This window comes from Bradysia coprophila (genome assembly GCF_014529535.1).
Source record: "Bradysia coprophila strain Holo2 chromosome X unlocalized genomic scaffold, BU_Bcop_v1 contig_130, whole genome shotgun sequence".
Classification (NCBI taxonomy): domain Eukaryota; kingdom Metazoa; phylum Arthropoda; class Insecta; order Diptera; family Sciaridae; genus Bradysia; species Bradysia coprophila.
In genome coordinates, this window is record NW_023503296.1 from 614489 (window position 1) to 638188 (window position 23700).

A 23700-nucleotide genomic window follows, 5' to 3' on the forward strand; every position below is an offset into this window, starting at 1 on the left:
CGCTTTTTCAAATGTTTTTGCATTATTTTCGAAAGTTTAGATTTTTTGTAAATTTATCGGCGCGCCGATCGGCGCACCGCCGCCGACTATAAATTTCTTCCGGCGCGCCGCCGCCGATCCCTTACCAGTCGGCGCACCGCCGCCGACTATTTTAAGATCGGCGCACACCTCTAATGCCAACATACGATTCGTGTTGCATACAACGTTTTATGCAATGAAGAAAATCGAATAAATACAAAAGATAATCTTAGTGTGACTTCAGTAACACGTCGCTTTTATCGCACTACTGAAAGTCAAATATGGATCTAGAATCTATAATCTATGTGAGACATTCGGTGTTTTTTGCATTTTGAAGAGAGGCTATTTCTTGTAACAATTTCTAGCTCTAACTATATTTTCTGTGTGGAAGGTCAGTCAAATTTTCATAAATATCAACAGAAATTGATCAGTCAAAGGACCTGAGAGTGGACCTAATATTTTGTAATAAACCAGAGCCTAATATTTGGGAATTAATGCCCAAAAATTCCCATTTTTTTTCTTTTCGTTTTTATAATTAAGTGCTCGTAAGGAAAATTTCAAAAACGTTTAAAAACTATGAACAAGCATATAAAAATAGCTGAACAACATGTCTTCATTTACTTTTCCGTAATTTATTTTTGCAAGCAAAGTTTCCGAAAAATAGTATTTAGAACATCAAAACGAAACTTAATTAGGTACTTCAAACAAGAACCTAAGATAATTTTCAACGTAATCTAACTGATTTTTGAAATGTGAATAAAGTTTATTTCACAAATAACTTCTATTCGATAAGCTTTTAAAAAATTCAATTTTTCTATATAGAATGGGTGACAAGCTTATATCTGTACTAGTCAGTGAAACGGTTACTTCTTTTGGTTAAATAGTATATGTTGCTTCATTTGTTTTAATATATAAATAGTTAAATACAGAAACGGGACATGAAACATTAGCAAATTATAAGAAAAATAGAATTTCATTGATTGGTAAATTTGAACATACTGGGCGATGTTTATTGTTTTAATTTATCAAAAAGCTTCTGTTGACATTGTCAGTTCATTTGAGATTGTATTTTTCTTATAATTCGCTAACGAGAGAGTCTCGTTCATATACACTTTTCTACATAATCTCTAATTTCTGTATAAGTAGTGTCCAAGCAATTCGTTTTTACACTGTAAAATTTACAGTATCTTTTAGTATCAGGTAAAGTAATAACTTTCTCTGATCTGGGTAAACTGAAAATATCAAGTTTTTCTATTGGAGGGAAACTAGCACGAGTAGTTCTAAATTGATGGTTTGTTAATGAATTTCTCCTCGATTTTGTTAAAAATTAACATCTATTCGAATACTGGCCTACAAAAATTACTGAACTAATTAAAAATCTGATATGACAATGGTTCAAATAACTTGTTTAGTGCCGTCCTACATCACGATGCGTTGTTACTATGAAAAGTTTCATGTTAAAAACACCCAGCTCCTATGAAACGATTATGGAATAAACTTTAATTAACAATTGTATTTATGTGATACTGTTAATTATTAGAATTAGTTTTGCGTTTAATTTTACATTTAAAACATAAAACAATTTCAGCGATGGTGCGCCAACAACTAATTAAATTTATCGCTAAATTATTATGGTGATAATTTCAGATTGATTGGCGACACGCTCAACTTAGAGAAACAGTGAAAGCGATTTTCCTTATATGGACATTGAGGTTTTATGCAAATCAGTGCAATTGATTCGATTTCCATATTATCTAAATAAAATGAATATAAAATGAATAAAATAAAAAAATTGTAAACCAATTAGACGTTAGACCAACACATGCAATCACCCTGTATGTGTAGTACATTTATATACGAAATGTATGTTTAAATTGCACTAGATAATTTGTAGTTTCTTGTACATTTTCCTAGTACAATGACTTTCAAGTTTTACGCTAATCTTAAGCCGATTTGCACGCAACCTCTAAGTTAGCTTTTGTGTCAGCTTGCATATCATGGTTGATTATGCAAAAAGTATCTTTCAAATGTGTATATATGTATATTATATGATAAATAACATCTTTTACAATATCCCCGGCTTTTATAGATATAAATTTGTTCAATTCCAGCGAATATTCACGGATGATGTTTGTAAAATGAAAAAATAAAAAAAAAAAGTTGAATATAGAAGTCGTGTAAGGATTATGTTTTAACACAACCAAAAAATAAATAATAAAATAAAATATACCGACTATTATATGTATATATCTCGGTATATATTATCTAGAGTCAAACTGTCACTCAAAATAACTGACAGCCCAACAGAGTGCTTATGTGTACAAAAATTAAAGTAAAATTCTATCTAATAAAGTGGTTAAATGCCTGTAGATTTCTGTTTGTTATTTAAAAAAACGAATAAAAGGTGGATGAATAATAATAAAAAAAAACTTTAATTTTTTATACGTTTAAATAGGTGTTTAAAAGTTTTTTTTTAGCTTTTCGATCACTTTTGTTCTGGTTTGATCTTTTAAGTTATTTGTGAAATGCGGTATTATTCTTTATTATGCGCTTTGATGGATTATCGATTATGTACAAATGTACAATTTAACCTTTTATTATTCAAGATAGGAATCGCTGATTATGTGATGTATCACCTATACATACATGTTTATACATTGTGTTATTCAAAGATTTTTCTGTTAATATTTTTGTTAGATCGACCGAAATTATCGTCATTAAATATTCTGAATTTCCCAGGCTTTTTTTTGACATCTACCGTAAATTGTAAATTACGTAACATTTTTATGAACACATTGATTTTGAGAAGGTAGATTTGTTTTCATTTTGTATTAACTTTTGTACACACATTTTTCAAATTAAACAAATTAATTTCTTATAAGACAAGAACTGATGTTTCGATTTTCTCGTTTAAAAGTCTCATTTACAACCAATCATTTTCCCGAAATCTTGAAAAATTTTGAAAAATGAAACAATGAAAAACTGTTTGTTGGTTAGTTGTTTTTCAATAATCACCGCTGCCGCTCAGACTTAGAAAGTGGCAGGTTAGATTTTATAAATCGGTGCTGACCTTTTAATTAAAGCTTACCAGAGACATACGATCACCGAAGATATATTAAACCTCGAAGGACAATAGTTAGCAGATATTTGTCATGTTCAGAAATATTCTCAGCTAATTTTCTTTTAAAATTTACAACTTTAATTAGTCACCCCAAAGCTCTAATTATGCAAACAATATTTTAGTTATTAAAAAAATACTTAATAAGCCGAAATTGTACTAAAGCTTAGCGAACATTTACTAAAACTTAGCGGACACTTACTAAGGATTATCGAAAAGCTATTACTCAACAAAAGTTAACCAGCGAAAGACTATTAAAGTAACCCTCTGCGTGTATTTACAAGTATTTATAAGACCTCAGCGTACTTTTATTTACTTTGACAAATATCCTTTCAGCATAAATAAATGTGCGCTGAGCTTTGTCAAATATCTGACGATTTTCGTAAAATATCCGACACCAATTTGGAAAACAAATGCCGAAGTTACCACAACAAAACACTCAATCTAGTACTTATAATTGCGGAGTGTTTTATGTTGCAATATGTTATGTGTTTTTGTCGATACAAAACAAATATAAACTTTTATTATTGCATCATTGTGTTGGATTGTTTTAGTGTTCATCTGTGCCTTGGGGAACTAAGGAAAGTATGATTGAATACGTGGATACATGATATATGTATGCATGGAAAGTATCAATGGTGAGATTCTTTCTTTATTTCTGTATTGAGTTTTCCCGTCAAATACTATTGTCAGGCTTTAAATTTAATTAATTCAATAATTTTACTGGCTGAGTCACTTATTTCGAAAAGAACTACTTATACATCTTTACACGGTTTTACCACTACCACGTGCGCGCATGAAATTTCACCAGTATTTCAGCCGTGACTTCATCAAATTTTTAATAATTTAATCCCAAAAATAGACCCGGTTCCACTGATTCGCTTCAGAAGACATAAGACAGCATCACTCAAGCTTCGCCAGAAAATTGACCGAAGTCAGAAAAATTAAACACGTAGGAACTGTTTTCAAGAAAAATTCCAGTCAGATCAGGAAGAGTTTTAAGGAGAGGAGGTTCCTTCAAAACCTTAAGGACAGAAACAATGAATCAATCTTCAATGTAAATTTCTTTGGATTTTTCATCATATTTACTGCATTTTCAGAAACTTTTGGTAAACTTAAAATAATTCTCGTTAGGATTGACAGCAAATTGAACGTAAACTTGCTTCCCCTCTAACAGAGAAGTTTTTTTACACTAACCGCTTGACCTCGAAACAGTCTAAAAACAAGAAATTCCATGGTACAGTGTCGTGACTAACAACTTTACTTTTTCTATTACCATGTTTTGTGCTTTTTGGTTTGAAGCAAATCAAATTCAAAACCGAAATTTTTCTTTGAGACAAAAGTGTTGTTGACAAAAAAAAAATTCTGAAGAATCATTTCATAATGTCCTTTGCTATGTCGTGTAAAAGCGTTTTCAATTCCATTCCTGCTCGTAATTTACAACACACTAATCTGTTCCACAAGTTTTAACCGACTCGTCAAACAAAACACATGTTGCTATCTTTACGCATCAAAACGTAAAGCGGATCCTAAATTAGTCTCAAGTTTATTATTGATTTTATTAGAGTTAATCTAAAAGATAAACAAAAATGTTTTATCCGCTTGATGTAAGGAATACTGTTAATTTGACAAAAGTAACATCCCTCTGCAGGAACGAATTGATTGACGTAAATTATTCATATGAACGTTGTATGGGGAAAAAAAGATGTAACTTGAATCATTTTTATTCAATAGATTGTCAAATATTTTACACAATTCGGATTCGATTACGCACCCAGAAAACAAATAGCTTGATTGTCACAGATGTCGTAAGCCCGTCAATTGTTTCCGATTCGCATCAAATTAAACAAATTCATATTATTAAAAATTTCATGTGGATAAAAGTCAAGAGTATTATGCGTAATAATAATATTGCGTGGACCCTTCCTTCATTTGTTATTATTATTTTTTTTTGTTACTTTATTCCTCACTACATACTGTTCTCGAATATTATTGTATTATACATTGGGCTAGATAGATTACATTTAAAAGAGAAACAGCTCTACCAAAAATATTCACGCATTTTCCGAGAAGTAAGGACTGATTAATGCCGGCACGTCACTGATATGTCACATGCATGTCACAACTACTGACAGTGACATGATCTCTCGCACATTTTCATTGTAACTCAAAAATTGTACAAATGTAATAATCGAAATTACTAAGTGGAATGTTTTTTCGTATTGTTTGTGCGTAGGGGATTTGTGATGCTGCTTTATGTTGCATACATAAGCTGGTAAATGAACAGTCTTTTTGTTGGTGATTATTTGAATTAAATACAAGATTTTTTTTTATTTGAATGAACAAGTTGATTATTAGGTCGACTTCCCCCGGCCACAACACTTGTATCAGTGAAAACGGAATGTAAAACTTTACACTTAGCTAATACGATTATGTTGATTATTATCACGATAATCGTATTGCGAATCAGTGACACGAGACGGCAACAACGAAAAACGGATTTTGGGAAACAAAGTGTTTTCTTATCGCTACAACGTCTAATTATTAGCTCTTTAGAGTGTTAATTTTCGGTCTTATTTGTTCAACTTCGTGAGGTATAGATTGATACTTTTCTTGGCGACAAAATTTTTCTTTCCCTTTCTTTACTCACATTTCATTGGCACAAACGCTGGAAACGGCTTCTATACTATTTATTAACCTGTTGAGTCTTCAACATCGCTAGCTACCAGCTAGATTTTAACCTGTGGTTTTGTGGGGTTTCTCGGCTGAGAAATGAAAGACTTCAATTCGGGCGTGTTGCCCTGTCAACGTTATCTTTTTCTGACATAATTTCTTTCTACGAGTAATCGATCGGTTTTATTTAAACCACAAATTGCGATCGACAAACTATTGGAGTTTCAACATGTTTATTAACCTGTCACATACGGCTATTCATCTGTTATCGATAACGACAACCAAAATAATGACAAGCTCTGCGTAATATGGTCTCTTATATAGTAAAATGCACATTAAAAAAATTGAAGTACAAGATTTGAAATCAACCGATTAAATTTACTTTACAGTGAACGACATCTCAAATGTCTCACTGTCATTTTTTTCAGAGAATGTCATTGTGAATTTGCAATGACACAATAAAATTCTCAGAAAAATTTGACAGTGAGACATTTGAGATGTCGTTCACTGTAACATACCCAAAAATAATACTGGTCATATGCTAAATGCTTGCCATCTGTAATAGGTTAACCTTGGCTTTACCTCCCATTGATATGTGAGGTATTTACTATTAATGACGTTTCGTCTGCGTCTCATCCTACAATGGATTGTATTCCTAAGTGACCATTTGATTCCAAGTCTCGGTAGAAGACAAAATTTCACATTTTCCTTGGTCTCCTTTTTCCTAATACTTTGGTGGCCTTTATTTTTAATGCTGCAAATTAGCATCGACCTATTCACCTTCGTATTTATCTCCATGTACATTGTACAATTCTTTTACTGCACGACATTTATTACAAGTCAAATTGCTTAAATATTTTCGTTAGAATTTCGTCGAAACAAGTTAACGAACTTTCTATTACACCTATAATTTAAAAAGAAAACATTTGAGAAAACCATCATCCATAATTAAGCGAAATTCCATCTATTACCATAAAACATACGACCGATGTCACATCATGTTTTTAAAATGGTTTATTTTTTTACTTCGTTCATCAACATTTTTTTTCGGTGTTTTTTTCTTCGTCTCTAAATGGTTTTAAACACTTGCAATGATATTCTTCAGCCTCTTTAATTCCCATTAGATCTCCGAAAAAGAAAAGTATGTATTTCAATGTACATTAATGAGATGTATATATGTTCCAAGAATTTGTAACATTCTTTTACACAAATCTGTAAACTCATATGTGATGATTACTTCAACATCTGTGGTTATAGGTTATTCATATGCGTGTGAAGATTTCGAAGATGTTGTGGCGTAGAGTTTCCATTGTAAGTTCCTGCGATCTCAGGGTACGTGGCAAATCGTTGATGAATTTGATACCACCGTCAACATCATATGACGATTCGATCGAATTAACTTTTACTGGTTGGTACTTTTTTACGACGAGATTAACGTTCTAGATTAAATAGTTTTACTAATTCCTCAGACTCGGTTAATATTTTGTATCCATCCTACCTTAGCGTTATTTTGTTTTTAGATCAAATCCAAAAATTCGATTAACTAAAGTTCAAGACAATCGTTATTTACGTATCTGTTTTGGACGGTTGATTTTAGCAAATTTTGCTAGTTTTAGATCGAGCGGAGCGAGAAATACCCTCGAAATCGCTTCAAACCTACAGTCCCAAACAGATACGTATAGAACCTTTCAGGCTTTTATTCTTGAACCAGTGAGAAATTTGCTATTATGCCAAATTGCTTAAAAATTATGAAAACACATTGACATTTAAAATTTTATCGATTTCCGATTTTCATTTCGATGGAAAATTCATAAGTTCATAAGTTTATAGGTCAAAAGCTTGCGTGGGGTAATTTGGCAGACAGTGCTAAAACAATGCATTTTTCAACTACGTAAAAGGTGAACTCGCACACGATTTTTCGATACCAAAATTTTGTAAAAGGAGTCATTAAGTTGATGACATGTATAAAAAGCATTTGCAGCAATAAACTTGCGTGTGCGAGTTCACCTTTTACGTAATTTAAAAGTGCATTCCTTTGGCACCGATGTTCAAAAGCTTATAAGTTTATAAGTTATACGTCCCAAAGTGTATACGTTTATAAGTGATTTGTGAGTCAAAAGTCAAAATATTAATTTCAAAGACATCTTAATTTATGTTCTGTGTGCATAAAGATGCCAACGTTTGTACTATAACATAATGGCAGTTCAAGTAAAGAACATTGCAACTAGTGTTAGAAATTACCCGTAAATTTTCCCATTTTACAAACAAACTGAGTATACCACGTGACATTCCAAGTACACAGCCTTGATGTATACGACTCCAACACATCGAAGCGGACATTGCAACACTAACATGATTGCAATAAATGGACATACCAGGTACGGCCGATTTTTCAAAATCTGTCGATTTATCTTAAACGCACTCATTATTTTTGTCAAAATAATATGAAAACGGGTGCGTTAGAATCCGTTTTCAAAATCGTTATTTCCGAGGTGACATTAGACCATACCTGGGTGGATGAAATTCGTTGCATGATTGTACATTGGCCAAGTTACCTACCAAAATCTGTTACGTTTTCAATTAGTGCAAAAATTAAAAATTACGATGATGTCTTTGAAATTTATACTTTGACTTTCGTCTCACCAATAACTTATAAACGTATTTCGGACATATAACTTATAAACTTACGACTTATAAACTTATGAACTTATAACTTTTTCTTTATAAGTAGTCGACTTATAACTTATGACTTCAAACAACGTGACTTACAACTCATCATTGACTGACTTATAATTTATAAATTCGGATTTATATGTCGTCTTATAATTAAATGTCATTTGCGCAAACTTTCTATTACCATATTACACTCTTGCTGAGATATTTTGTTGTTTGGCGTTTGTTTATTTTCGAGTCGAAGGCGAGGATTGCATGCCACATGTGTTAGCGGTCATTCTCACCTGAGAACTTTGGTCGGGGTTATCCGGTTATCCGTGCTAATTGAGGATGTTTTTTGGCCCTGATATACTTTAAAAAAACGTTTTTTTTTGTGTGGAGATCCAACCTTATTATTGGGAATTTTAATTCTTACACAAATTCTTATTCAAATTCTTATTATTCCGGAAAATTCTGAAAAGATTTTACGCTGGGGATTTAGTCCAATATCCCAATTTTCATCTTAAACAACTGAATTAATCGAAATACAATACAAAGACTTACATGCAAATGGTCAATTAGAATGAGACCAGTCGCGAAACGTTCTGATAGTAAAACAAAACATTCAGTAAAACCGAATGCGAACAACTCCTAAACTTGTAATTTCATCGAAAATGTAAACGAAAGTCAATTTCGAAATTTATATTATTTAAATACGCGTATTTTGTAAATAAAATAAATAAATTCATTCGGTTGTGAAATGATCGCTTGCCAAATGTTAAATTTTATCCAGATGTAAGATTAAATTCCACAAACAACAAAAAATATTTTCAAATTAATTGATATTTGTGGAATGTTCTTGATATGGGCAATTCTATGAAGATTGCAAAGAGATTAATAAGTGAGTATATAAATTTACAAATAAATAAATAAACGTTTGGCTGCGCGTTGATGAGCATGCAATGGCAAATGTGAATATTTGTGTAAATTTACTAATTTATACGTTTGTGTATTTATTAAAGCAATATTATGTTAACTGAAAAAAGAAACACACCACCTTTTTGTTACGGCATCAAAACAAATTTTTGTATTTTTTGTTTTTATTTTATCCTCATGCTGATGGTGTATTCACTTCTTTATAGTGACATAAATTTCATTTCATAAAACAACAAGAGACATATAACATATAAACACGAGTCAAGTAAGCTCAGAGATAGCGTTAATCTTTGATCTAGCCTCCATAAATTCTCAGGGTCGGGTAATAAAATTTAGGCGACAAAAACACTTGTACAATGGTTATGGAGAAAAGGGAACCCCAAAATCGAATCGACAGGGTTGAAATGAGGAAGATTTATTGCACAAGTAAATTTTCGCGGTTCTATGGAGATATGTATACTAAGTGTATATAAATAAACGTATTGTATATATTCACTTCGTTCAATTTTATATTGGAAAAAGAGGTGTTTTGTCATGGGGTTGCATACCAAAATCCATACAACTATTAAAAGACATAACATTTTGGAATTTTTTCACACGAAACCGTTTTTATTTCTCTCCTGTGCACATTGCACACACAATATATATGTCGCTATATAGTATATTATACGAATATATATTTATAAAAAAGAAATAGATTTTATTTTTGCGGAAGGAAATTTATCGGATGATTTCCAAATTCAATTATGTTATTGGGTTTAAAGAGTTTTTTTTGTGCCCTGCTCGATGTGGGTTCAATTTGCAATGTTTAGTGTATTTTAATCTTTCAGGAAGTGTAAAATTGGAATGAATTACTGAATATCTCGCCGAAATTTATTGCCAAATTTATGAGTTGCTCAAAGTTTTTGTTTTATTTTAAGATTATCTGGAATTCATGTTTCTGGAATACTAAATCATATTATTAAGCAATACCAGGCGAGTGACAGTGAGAATTTGTAATTGTAAGCAGTGTTCGAGCTTCTTTAATAAATCAATTAAAATTGCGAATAAAAAATTGATTTTGGAAGAGTAGCAGGAGCGCCCTTGTTTGGAACTTTTTATTTGTGTGGTGTTTGCAGCTCGAGCCGAAGGCAAGGAATGCAACCACACTAGGCAAAATACAAAGTTCCAAACAGTTAAGTAAGTTATTTTACTCACTGAGCCCCGGGAATAGTAGATTACGTATATACGGCAAAAATGATAGAAAATGCATACGAGAGTGATTGTATTGCCGTGCTCTCAGGCGAGGGACACATTAACCCGAGTAAATACATTTTCCATCATAATTCCATAGTACACTATTTTACTCGGCAAAACAAAATAAATGTTGACACCGTCTTGAGTAACACTTATTTGTTTACCGTAGAGCGTAAATAATGACGGTTAAGTTAGCCCAAAAGTTTTCTCAAAATGTTGGCGATATCGCTAACCTCAAACGATTTTGCGCTACGAAATAAGTTAGTTAGTTAGTTAGTGTCAGTTCGGGGAAGAAAATCGAAACTTTTGTCACAAGACATTTTCTCACCCGAACTGTCATCCGACAAAACGTCAACCAAATGTCATTTTCGGTTTTTGGTTTTTTTAGAAAATACGGTTAATTCCATCGTAAATAAACGAACAGTTGTGAAGTTAATCGGAATTGATGGACGAAAATTCTAACTTGCAAAAAACCGATTCCTAGTTCACAAATCTATATTCAGCTACACAAAGCTAATGTTGGACTATTTCTATTTTAAAGGTTGATCTTTGCATCTAAAGATTTCTAAGACCTTTCAACTTACTTGGCCAACAAAAAAAAAACAGAATCGGTTGCGAGTTACAGTTGATTTGATGAGAAAAAATAAATAATTGTATTACCAACAATACCAGTTCAAAAATTATATAAATCCCCAATATACTGAAACTCCTCTCATCTCGAAAAGAAACAAACAATTAAAATCTTATGAAGGACTAAATTAAAGCAATAAATCAATTTCCCACCAAGCATTTATTTCATTCCCTGCATGCACAGTATACAACGGCTATACACAAGTCATTTGAAACAGTTCCCTGTTACTATAAGTATTTATAGATAAGCCGACAGAAAGTCAATTTTTTTCTTCTATCGAACAATGTGACTATAATGCAAGGTACCTGTGCTGTAAAACTACACCCCTTAAGAATGTTAAAATATTTTCTTGTATGCCATTAACTATTTCTATAAACGTTTTCCAAAATTTGGTCCCCATTATATATACACATTGAATATACATGCATTCGATGCATCATATTATACATGTTGCTTTGATACTATTTTTTTTTTGTTAAGAGACAATTTCTAAGAATTTAAATATGAATACGACTATTAAATGTATGAGAAAGTTTTTTTTTTCTCTTTTAAAATTTCTAAACTCGATTTTACACATTATTTTGTTTCTATCGGTTTGTTTATTTAAATCGATGCCCTCATGGTTTTTCTCAAAAAGTCTGCTAGCAAACTATAACATCTCAGTTTGTTCGGCGTTTCGAAAAATAAAAACTGTAATGAGTAACGCTGCTTTAATGTCTGATATACAATTTAATTTGTCGTGATACATCTCAATTGAATTTTATCAATGCAAGGGAATGAATTTAACAAATTTAATAAAATTTAACAAAAAATGGTTCATAGCTACAACTATTGATATATTGATATAGTGATATAGTTGAAGAATTTTCTAATTTTTATTAATTTTCAGACTCTCGTTTAGTCTGTAACAAGATATCAAGTGATTCAATTTTTCCATCTTTTGAGAAAAGAAAATTCAATGCGGTTGCCCTGTCTACTCTCTTTTGAATTTACTTCTTTTAAACTTAGAGCGTTACTATCCCAACTCACAAACCCGGCATATGAGACATCAATGGAACACTTGGGTAATGTAATCACAGAGAGCATGTTAGTTCCACATTAGCAGTCATCACAACCAATACAGACCTATCATAGATTTTGACTCCTTTCACCCAACTTCCATTTTATCACTTTATTTGACATATATGAGTATATGTTTATCAAACTAAGCATACCCTGAAAGTACTTGACCTCAGCTTTCCAACTAACCCACTCACATACAGAACGCACATATTTCGCGGTCGTAAAATGAGTCTAAAAAACACCTATTTTTTGATCTTTGAAGATCTGCTACCACCTACCAGCAGCCAATGGTGGCTAGAGACTATCTGAAGCCTGTTTTGAATTGCTCAGTCCAAGATCTTTCAAACGTTTTATATATCCCTCCCAGACGAAATTGATCCATTTGCGGTGGGTAACAACTGGAAAACTCATTAAAACGCATGAAGGAAAATAGAGATACACTTAACAAAATTAACGAATTATCACATTTTCGTTTTCAACAGATTCTACATAACTTCTAGATCCACAAATTTGACAGTATTGATATTGAATATAACAGCTCTCAGAATCTGTTGGACTAGTAATATCAGATCCCACATAAAACAAAACTGTGATAATTCCGAGGGGTCCCGCACTTCTTCAAATTTAATCCATTTAGTACATTTAATCCAAGACATACATGGGATTTAATGGATTTGCATCCATTTAATCCCGAGGCGTCACCCCTCGGATAATTCGTAATTTTTCATTATTGTAGGAACGATCGAAAAGCGCAGCACAGCATTGCAATGCGTTTGGAAGTTATATTGTCTTATCCCAGTCGAAATTTCCCGATAACCAAAAAAGGGAAAGTGACTTATTGCAACATACATTTCACGTATCATTCAATTACCCAGTAACTGATTTTTTCAATAAAAAAAAATGCTGAATACCCATAGCAAAGTGTTTGGCCGACGTATTTCGACCATTTTAACTGTGGTTGTAAGAATTTTTTTCAACATTAGTCTGTTTTATAGACATGCTTTGATTTTAAAAGTTCATGTCTTGATTTAGCCAAACTTTGTCCGGACCGAAACTTTATTTTCTGGGTGATCTATGAAAATCTTCTACTTCGTTTGTCTTAGCGTAGACCTTATAATCGACGTTGCTACGTTAAATACTAGAGTTATTCTTATCATAGTCAGTGCAAATCGCTCATTCTTGTCGGCGTTATTGATAACAGATGACAGTTTCTGATGCATCTTACATTGTTGAGTACTCTAAATAGAGTGGTGAAACTGGACTCTAAAAAAATGCTAAGAAAATTTCATGCAAAATACACTCGCGGAATTTTGAAAACCGTCACATTTTCTGTTTTGTGTTTTACTGGTTTTTTTGTGAATTTTGCATGTATTTTTATATGGAGAAATCAGAAACTCAAGTAAAACACAGAAATAGAAAATGTGTCGGTTTTCAAAATTCCGCGAGTGTAGTACTCTATTTGACAGCTGTCACTACGATCACTCAAGATTGTAGTGCGTTGATCTGGCGCTAAAAATAAATTTTCTGTAGTATTACTACAGTGTAGTAAACCAAACGGCCAAAATAAGCCGGAAATATGAGTACAAAAATATTTTTAATTCATTTGAATCGGCAATGAAAAAGAACTGACAAAAATGGAAAACATTATTTATATCAGAGCAAAACTAAAAATAAATAAAATTGTTGACTGAACATTTAATTAGTAGCCATATTTATACTTAAAGTATAATATAAGCAAAGTTAATCTACAACAATTATAATTCATATTGTCAACCTCTAAGCCATCAAAAATCAATGTTTAATTTTACTATGTGAACAACAAGTTGTGTTACATATTGTATAATAGACGATAAAAGTGTCATATAAAAGCATAATAACCATAAAAAAGGCAACTGTCACATTCTCATCATTTAAATATTTTAATTTCGTTTTATAGCTTGATTATTACAACAATGCGATAGATGATAATGGTTAATATCATTTGTAACTCGAAATTCAAATAAAAATAGATTTTGATAATTTTTTTTTTTCTGTTGTAATATTAACTCTACGCGTACATATACAATGTAATTCGTTGATGTTCTGCTAGTATTTATGCGCCGCCGATATGAGTAAAGATAAGGACGTGTTTCATGCAATTAATTAATGTCGACATTGTATGGAATTTCATTACAGCTGCTTTCACTAGCTGGTTTGTCAGCCAATGTTTTAGAGGTAAAACTAACATAATATGCTTGAAACAACAATCCAGCTGGTAAGAACACACATGAGCATCAAATTCCGCGCAATGTCATACACAAGAACATAATGGAGGTTTTAGTAAGAGTAATTGTTTCTGTTTATAGTTCATTTCTGATGATAAATCCTCGAAATAAGAAATTGATCGAATGATAAAAAAAATAATAATTTGTTATCAAAAGAAAAAAGATCTTTATTTGGCTATTAAAAAAAACAAACAAACAGTGTGCTGCCTTCTGAGAGAAGGTCATCTGAAGGTCATGGTCTTTCAGAGCGTCAAAATCGATTGGAATAACCTAAATTTCCAAATATTTTTCACTTTGTCACTAGGCTAAATTAGTAAGTCGTTTAAACACTATTTTGATCTGAGAGAAAATTAAATCCGTTTTTCGACGTGTTGTTCAATTAATTTGCAGTTCAAAAATGACATTTATCATCAAGCCATGGCGACAGTGGTGCTTAGTACAATGTTCTTGGAACACTATATCAATTTGCACACGAACAAGTCTAGCGAATAATAATCGAAATAAAATTCCAATTCATCGATATCTTTGCAGACTCGTTACAGTATGTAGTTGAGCTACCACAAAAACAGAAATTGAATCTCAAACACCCATGTGACGGGTTTTGATTCTTCTGTAGATACGAAAAGCAATGTAATCCATATTTGTTGAAGTTGTTAAATCAAAAAATGAGTTAAGCACACCTAAAAATGTATGTTTCAATAATTTTCGACTTTATACCGGACTGCTGATGGCATCAATACGTTACAGATAACACGAAGGATTAGGCATAAACTTTTACTTTTTTGTGGGTTTCGTTTATTTCGTACAAAACGATGTGGAACTAGAGGTGTGCCGGCCGATGTTTTTTTGAAGCCCGTCCGGCCCGAAGCCCGGTCCGAAATTCATTTTTAAAGCCCGGCCCGAACTGGCCCGACGTATTTATAGCCCGTTCGGCCCAAGCCCGATCGGGCCGGATAAAAACTCGGACGGGCCGACATTTTCGGGCGGCCCGAAAGCAAATTTCATATAAAAAAGTGCGCGAAACTTTGAAAATCGGGCCAAAAATTTGATTTTTTAGGTCCGGTCCAAGCTCGGCCCGACAGATTTGAAGCCCGCCCGGCCCAGGCCCGGTCGGGCCGGATAAAAACCCGGGCGGCCCGACATTTTCGGGCGGCCCGCACATCTCTATGTGGAACGAATAAAATTGTAGAACGAAATACACGTAGAAACATTATACGAGTTAAGTTTAACTATTTGGTAACTGAGTTTTTTTTCTCCTTTGGTACAAACAGATCTTTCACTGTCTTTGAATTGCTTAAACTAGATCAAAAAGTACCAGGCTAGTTCCGAAACTATTAATTTAATTAATCGACAAAAAACATCGATTAATTAAATTAATAGTTGTCCAGATTTTAACGGATGTTGTTCGAACAATTTAAAAGATTTTTTACGAACTTTTGAATAGAAATCAATCGATTAGTACATTATTTCCGAAAGATTTTTTAATCTTTGTGTCTTAGCTTTAAATGATTTCCTAACTTATTAGGATTAATTAATGGAATTACAGTGAACGACATCTCAAATGTCTCACTGTCAAATTTTTCTGAGAATTTTATTGTGTCATTGCAAATTCACAATGACATTCTCTGAAAAAAATGACAGTGAGACATTTGACATGTCGTTCACTGTAGTTTTTGTGAAATAACAATGCTAATGACTGTCAGTAATATAACAAACATCTTTATTCTTTGATTCCGACAAAGGATAATGGGATTGAACAGAAGAAAATTACATTATCGATCACATTCTTTTATCAGATTATTTGGATAATGTAAATGTCACTTACACTCGTCCCGATTAACATAATCAAATACTCTTTTCGCTCATCTTGAAAATTGTATTTTCTAGAGAAACGACCATTTTTGCGTGCGTGGTCGTTCACTTTTCCTATACCAGATAATCATTTTACTTCCTTCTGATCATCATTTTCTTAGATTCTGCCGTTAGCTACATCGGCAATGTTGCAAGTTAACATGAGAGTTAGACCTCCGCGCTTATTGTTACTTCCTTGCTGCGCATAGATCTCAAGATACTATCAGTATGGAAACCAGATAAATGATCATTCTATTGACTGACTTACAATTCGGTCGGGTACCATGTTTTATCTAGTTTCATTTTTGTTACAAATTGCGAAGAAAAATTTAAATTTTTTAGTCTAATGTCACGACAGAGTAAAGTTAACCAGGCAGGAGCGCTGATTTCACTAGGGACCTGAACAATCTAGTAGCCCCATATTTTTTGCGAATAAAATTTTTCATTTTATGTCAGTGTTCATTTGACTTCATTTTCATCCAGTGTAAGAGGTCCCTTATTTGTCGTTTTGAAAATGAACCGCTCCTGCCTGGTTTATTTTACTCTGCCGTGTTAATGTCGAACAGTCATGAGTCTAATTTAAAGTTAATATTATTTTATATAATCTACTATTTTCCTGGTTGGTCACTAGTCTATAATTCTCTGTGAACATTCTAATGAAGACGGGTCTTTTAAAAATGAATTCAAAACGAGTTACGTTCTCTACTTTATCTGCTGGACGCAAAGAACGCAAATATCTTCGAAAAAAATGTAGCACTCGGCACAAGCTCTTCGTTCAGGTCTTATGGATCATCATAAAATGGGCGTTATTGTAGCGCAAATAATTTTATGTACTCTACCGTAAGATAAACGTAAGTTCCAGTGCTGTACATCAATTCCATTAAACTTTCTATCATCATTATTTGTGGAGGGATACATACGACAAAAAGTCGAGAAGTAAATACGATTCGGTTCACAAACGAAAGTTTTAAGTTTAACTAGCCCAAAAATAAATATTTAAATTTAGTTTGCAATGGAATTATTCGACTACATGTTTTAAAAATGGATCGACCGTCACTTTTTTCAACTCGTAATATTAAAATATTTTTAACGCCGATGTGCTATGACAAAACTGACTATGGCGTTTTAAAATAATTTTGGTAACGTGCAACACGATATTGTATCAATTAAACACGACTAAATAAAAAAAATTATGTTATAAACATGCAAAAGTCAAGTTGTTTCGTTAATCTTCTAAATAGCTCGCACGACCATCTACAGCTTCTTCAAAACCTATTTCATTGAATATATAACAGTTAATGTATCACTTAATCTAAATTGAAATTGCTTTATCATTCAATCACCTACGTTATCGTCCTATCTAAAAAAATGTTATAAGATTACAAAACGCTTAGCCAACAATCAGTTGGTTTTAAATTGATTTGACTTTTATTATCGATTGCCATGATCAATTAGACAAAAGACTCTTCGCTTACCTTCCAGTTCCATACCAAAAAAAGAAAACGTTCCGAAACTGCTTATACGTTCATTTAATCACATTTGTTAATTTTTTATTTCTACATTTTTATCTTTTTAATATTTTTTTTTTCGTCTTCTTTCGTTTCAACTTCAAATGTTTATCTACCTTGCATGGAAGACTATATTGATATGAAAAGAGTGTTTTTTAATACTTGATCTCGTCAAGAAACTGTGCGTACACATCGCGGGATATGATGGGCCCCCCATTGGTACCGATGCATAAGTCGAACCCCCCGTGACGATTTGAGTAGATAAGGTCAAGTCGACACGCCGGTCGCGGTCATCTAGTTATATGGAAAGGAATCTTTTTGAACTTTTTTTTATGAAAATGTTAAAGTAGTTTTTTGTTAATATCTCTATACAGTTGCTTTAAGAAGATCGATTCGTTTTTTTTTTTCATTTTCATTTTTAGAATAAATAATATTTTTGTTATAAAATCAAATATTTTTTTTTATTCATTTCGTATTTCTCGGTTTTCTCCATCGGTTGGCTTTAATTTCAGAAAAAAACATATGTCTAAAAAGATATACTACTATGTTGTTGTCTATAGATTTTGTTAATGCGGAGGGGGTTAATCCGATTATTATATTTGTACACTTTTTATATTTTTCTATCTGTACATATGTATTATTATATTGTCTTGCTGACGTTGATGCTGTGCTGATCTTATTACTTATGCACACCAATATTTAATAAGATTTGGAATTAGTTTTACTCAGAACCGAGAAAGAAATATCCTTACAATAGAGCAGAATTTGCACTAAGAGAAATATACATGTACGAAGTGAAGATAGGTGTATGCTGCTGGTCCTTTCTATTACATTGTTAAGAGACAAAAAATAAAAATCTTTCTAACGTTTTATTTAAACGTAAAAATGTAAATTTCTAGTTACGACCGTGCATAAAAATTAGTTACGGTTATAACTATTTGGCTTTAATACAACCATGAAAATGAATTGACCCTCAACATTTAAGATTAGTTGACAAAAAGACGACAGAAATATATACCTGATGATCTTATTCTGACATCGAAATATCATGTCGTTAAGAGTGTAAAGAAGTTAGTTCGTAATGTCGCTGATCTTCAAATAATTTGCCTGATTCTTGATTTGTACGCTTTGGTGTGGTGAGGCAATGATGCAGAAGCAAAACAGAAAATATTTTGGGCGCCGTTCATAAATTACGCATTGTTTTTTTGTAAGCCTTTATTATGTCACGCATGCTTGGTTTCACTTCCCCGACCATACCAAGGATTGATTCGATTTGATTTGTTGTGAGCTGTTAGTAAGCCTTTCACGGTTTTACGGCGGTCTGACCACCACCTTAACGTAAACTTCCGAACCACATCGCAAAGTATGCAAATACTCTCTGAGGAAAGTTAGGTGCTAATTGATATCTCGCCTAAATGCAGACATATGAACACAGATTCATCGTTTTTGGGTTCCGTCATACAAGTCATCAAAAGCCATCAAAATACACTGCAACTACTCAAATTATGAAGCTTGAGTGAACTTTAGGACGTTGCCAATGCGATAAAATCGTTACAAATATTCCTTGTGGAATTGTCTGACACAAGAATCGAACCCAGATCATTTTGGTGGAAGCCAATTCCGTAGCCACCGAGACATCCCGTCCGTCGGTTGTATATGAGGACGTTACGCAGATCACCATTATTTCATCGGTGCCGTATCTCAAAATTGTCAGTAATTTCAACTGTATTGCAATACACAATTTTAACGGAACGGAAATTGTACTAAGCTGACAGCTCAATGATCAGTCTGCATACTGTGCGGAAAAACCAAATTTCCTTACCATTTTCTTGGTAATATTTGCGAACTTTTTTGTCAGACAACTAACATACGACAGTACGTAATTCACAATAGATCTTAAATTTAATTTTATGCTAGTTTTTTCGCTGTACTGTACTGTGCCCTCAAAATTATAGACATTATATCACCCGAGTGAGTATTGACTACATATTGTCCGTTTGTCAATTTTCATCCAATGAAAATGGTCAACTTTGTTTAAGGAAATTGCTACTGCTCATATTCAAACTGACTTGCACATTTCAAAGTATAGTGATATGGATTAGCAAAAATTTCTAACTTAGTTTCACTTTCTAGTAATTATCGAATGTAATTTAAACGAAGAAAAGAAAGAAAACATCGTCGAGTGTGTATTTTCCGTCGTAATTAACTTGTCACATTTTAAATTAACATAAAGCCATAAAACTGTTCATCCTACCAAATTACAGTAACATCACCGTATCAATTTGATAACTATTATTTTCATAAATCACTCAAACCATGGAGCACACTTTCCACACAAATCAAAACAAAACTCTGTGTTCCACAAAAAAAAAAAAGTCAAAATGAAAAATGACATAACACTGACGTCACGTGGTGTCTGAATGACATGACTGTCATGATCGTGTGGAAATGATGACTTGCACACCGATTATCATTAAAATATAATAAAAGATGAACCAAAAAGAAAAATGAATAAAAATGCATCTTTACAATGATTTTTCACATGAGTCTGAATAGAGAAGTTTAAAATTTCAGATCAGAAACTCTTTTTTTTTGTGAAGATTTATAAATGTGTTGCCTGACAAACCTATTAGATAGATAATCGATGATCTTTATTTTAAATGAGATCATTGATCTGTCTAAAATGAATTTATGGGTGGTTGAAGTTATTATTTTTTGTATATTCGATTAGTTTGTTTAAAAACCATAGTGTAGTAGTTGGGCATTGGAATTTGTAATGCAGAAAAAAAACCGTAATAAATTTATGGTTTTTAGCAAAACTATTTCGATTTTTTGCTCCTGCAATATTTTTTTTTTTATAAATGATCTTGATTGGCAAGCAACAGAAACGTTAACTAATAAATTGATACGTCTGTTTCATGATAATAAATTCGTTAAAGTGGTTATTAAATTGTTATTATTAAATTGTCTTCATTTTTTGTTGTTGTTCGAAACAGTTTTGGTAACAAGGATATGGTAAACAAATTTATCTTCCATGTGTGACTATTTCATACATTACTCGTTTCTGTATATAAACTCTAAGACATACTTTATTCTGGTTTTCTAGGGATATAATTCTATTATTACTCTTCTAGGGTAAATTTTATTTCCGTTTTTTTATTTTGAAGAAAAAAACCAGTGACCCGACGGAGATTCGAACACGGAACCTCTGACTTATGAACAAACTACGCTAACCATTTGACCACAGAGTCTTCGGGTATATCAGATATACATACCCTCATGATTGTCTTATGCCGCATTGTGCGACTCAATTTATAAAGTATATAAGCAACATGTACTGCAAAATGTGTCGCGTGTATGTGTGAATGCCATGTTTGGTTTCGGTTAGAACGAAAAATAATCAAATTTTGACGAAACGGATACTCTTCATTCAAAATTTCTTATTTTTTTTGTTTTACCTCAAGATTTCTGTAAATTATTTATATCATATATGCCGAGAAATATGCCATCGCAAATGTGGTGTAAAAATGTGTAAGAAAGCGCAGGGACTCAGTGCTCAGCAGAAATTCGTACGAATGAAAATCAACTTACGATAAAGAGATGAGCATAGTTTATTTGCAATTTATTTTGATAAAATGAATAAAAAAAAAAAAAATGTTTGGTGCGGGAAGAGAACTCACGACCTCATGCATAAAAAGATTACGCTCTAGCCAATTCGGCCACTGAGATTGATGATTCCACTTAGTTTTGTTGTCATGAAACCCCACATGTATGTAGAACATAAAAGCAATGAACATAGATGCTCGCATAGATGTGTTAGTAAGTCTGTCGCAGGTAGTCCGACCAATTTAAAAAGTGCATGCATGCATGATGCACGACAAAATGTCGCGTGTGTATGTTTAGAACGAAAAATAATCAAATTTTGACTAAACGGATTCTCGTTATTCAAAATTACGTTGTGTAGTGTTTTATATCAGGATTTCTGTAGCGTCATTAGTTTTTCGATTGTACAAATATCTGCCGAGAAATGTGTCATTGCAAATCAATATGACAAAAAGGCTAAGGTCTCGGTTTACAGCAGATATTCCTTCGATTGAAAATCTACCTACGATATCGGAGATCAGTTTATTTACAATTTTTTGATAGAAGATTGAAAAAAGAAACAAAAAAAAATGTTCGTTGTGAGAATAGAACTCACGATCATGTGCATAAAATTGACGCGCTCTAGCCGATTCGGCCACCGAGACTTACGATTACATCTCTATATGTTGCCATAATTTGCTTGATTGTCACACATGATGCTTGTGTACTAGTACTAGATACACCAAATATTTCAGTGGTGTTTGTATGCCTTCGAGTTTATATACAGAAACGCTGAATGTATGAAATAGTCACACATGGAAGATAAAGCATTGTATTGGTAGGCGAGAAAAATTCTCGAATCACTTCTTATGTACATATTGTATACACACGCGTTCGCTACGCTCACTTGTTATATACAATATGTACATACGAAGTAATTCTCGAATTTGTCTCGCCTACCAATAAAGTACTATAATCGTACATGTGACCGTTTAGAAAAGATCTTCTTTTTTATACGTTAGTATGCTAGAGCCGGGAAAAGATATGAACAGATAGAAATGACACACAATGGGTTGTGATTTTCGCCATCTTGTTTTTGGCAAAAATTGCATGTATGTAGAAAGACTAACAGATGACGCTAGGAGTAACTCTATGATAAATTTGAATATTTGTATGGAGGATGTGAGATTTTTCTGAATCTAAAAGTTTTGGAGTGCGGAAATCAAAGTTTTTGATTTTTCTTGTTAAAATTAAAATGTTTTCTGTCGTATAAAAATAGTTCCGCATGAAATTTCAAGAAAAAATAATTATTCACTGGAACTATTTTTAAACGATGCAGAACGTTTTATTTATAACGAGAAAAATCAAAAACCTCCATTTCCGTACTCCAAAATTTTTAAATTCAGAAAAATCTTACATCCTCCATACAAATATTCAAATTTATCATAGAGTTACTCGCAACGCCATCTGATTTCCCCTGATTTCCCCTCTCGTTGAACGAAACTATATCACAACCCATTCGAAAACTTCAATGCGCCGAGCTGCATTCTAAATTTGTTCATTTTTATTCGCTGGGAATATTAGTTCATGCAACTGAGTGTTAAATGTTTTTTTACTAGACGTGTAACTTGACGTCGCATGTAACGATTTTCTCAGTGAAGGCTACGATAAATTTACTTTTTGCACTAGGTTGAAAAAAAAATATTCAAACCTAAAATGCCATAAACATTTCAAAATAATTAAATCTTACGCAGAGTTAAAATACCCGCCTTTTCATAAGGAAGCTTTGAAAGAATCATAAGATCTAGTGATTTATTTTGGCTGAGAAATTCTTTAAAGCGTTTTTTTTTACCGCGAAGCCATGATGACACATTTTCGGCTAAATACTGATAAATAGGGGTGACAATTATCTATTTTTTCATCATTTTCAGTCTTACGATTTTTTACTCCCAGGTTCATTATTCACCCACTCGTTTACTTAATACAATCGAATATTTTTATCAGTAATAGTGACTGAAATAATTTAGAACTTAGAATTCGAAGTGAAATTACAAGATAAATTGAATCAATGAAATTAAATTGGAAATAAAATGTTGGTGCCACGTTTGGAACCCGAACCCATAATCTCCACCTAGCCGGGGTGTTGCTACCGTGGACATTTTTTCAGAT

At 32.6% G+C, this 23700-nt stretch overlaps 2 long non-coding RNA genes across 2 annotated transcripts; one reads left to right on the top strand and one right to left on the bottom strand.

Annotated features, from left to right (window-relative positions):
- The first annotated feature begins 1977 nt into the window (after positions 1-1977).
- Positions 1978-23051, top strand: LOC119067857. The gene is made up of 3 exons (XR_005086055.1): positions 1978-1988; positions 10162-10171; positions 22588-23051. It is a non-coding gene; the product is annotated as an uncharacterized LOC119067857 (long non-coding RNA).
- On the bottom strand, positions 10761-22718 carry LOC119067856. Its single transcript, XR_005086054.1, has 5 exons — positions 22599-22718; positions 16634-16636; positions 12569-12580; positions 11335-11339; positions 10761-10773 (listed from the first exon to the last, which is right to left on the bottom strand). It is a non-coding gene; the product is annotated as an uncharacterized LOC119067856 (long non-coding RNA).
- Positions 23052-23700: the final 649 nt, after the last annotated feature.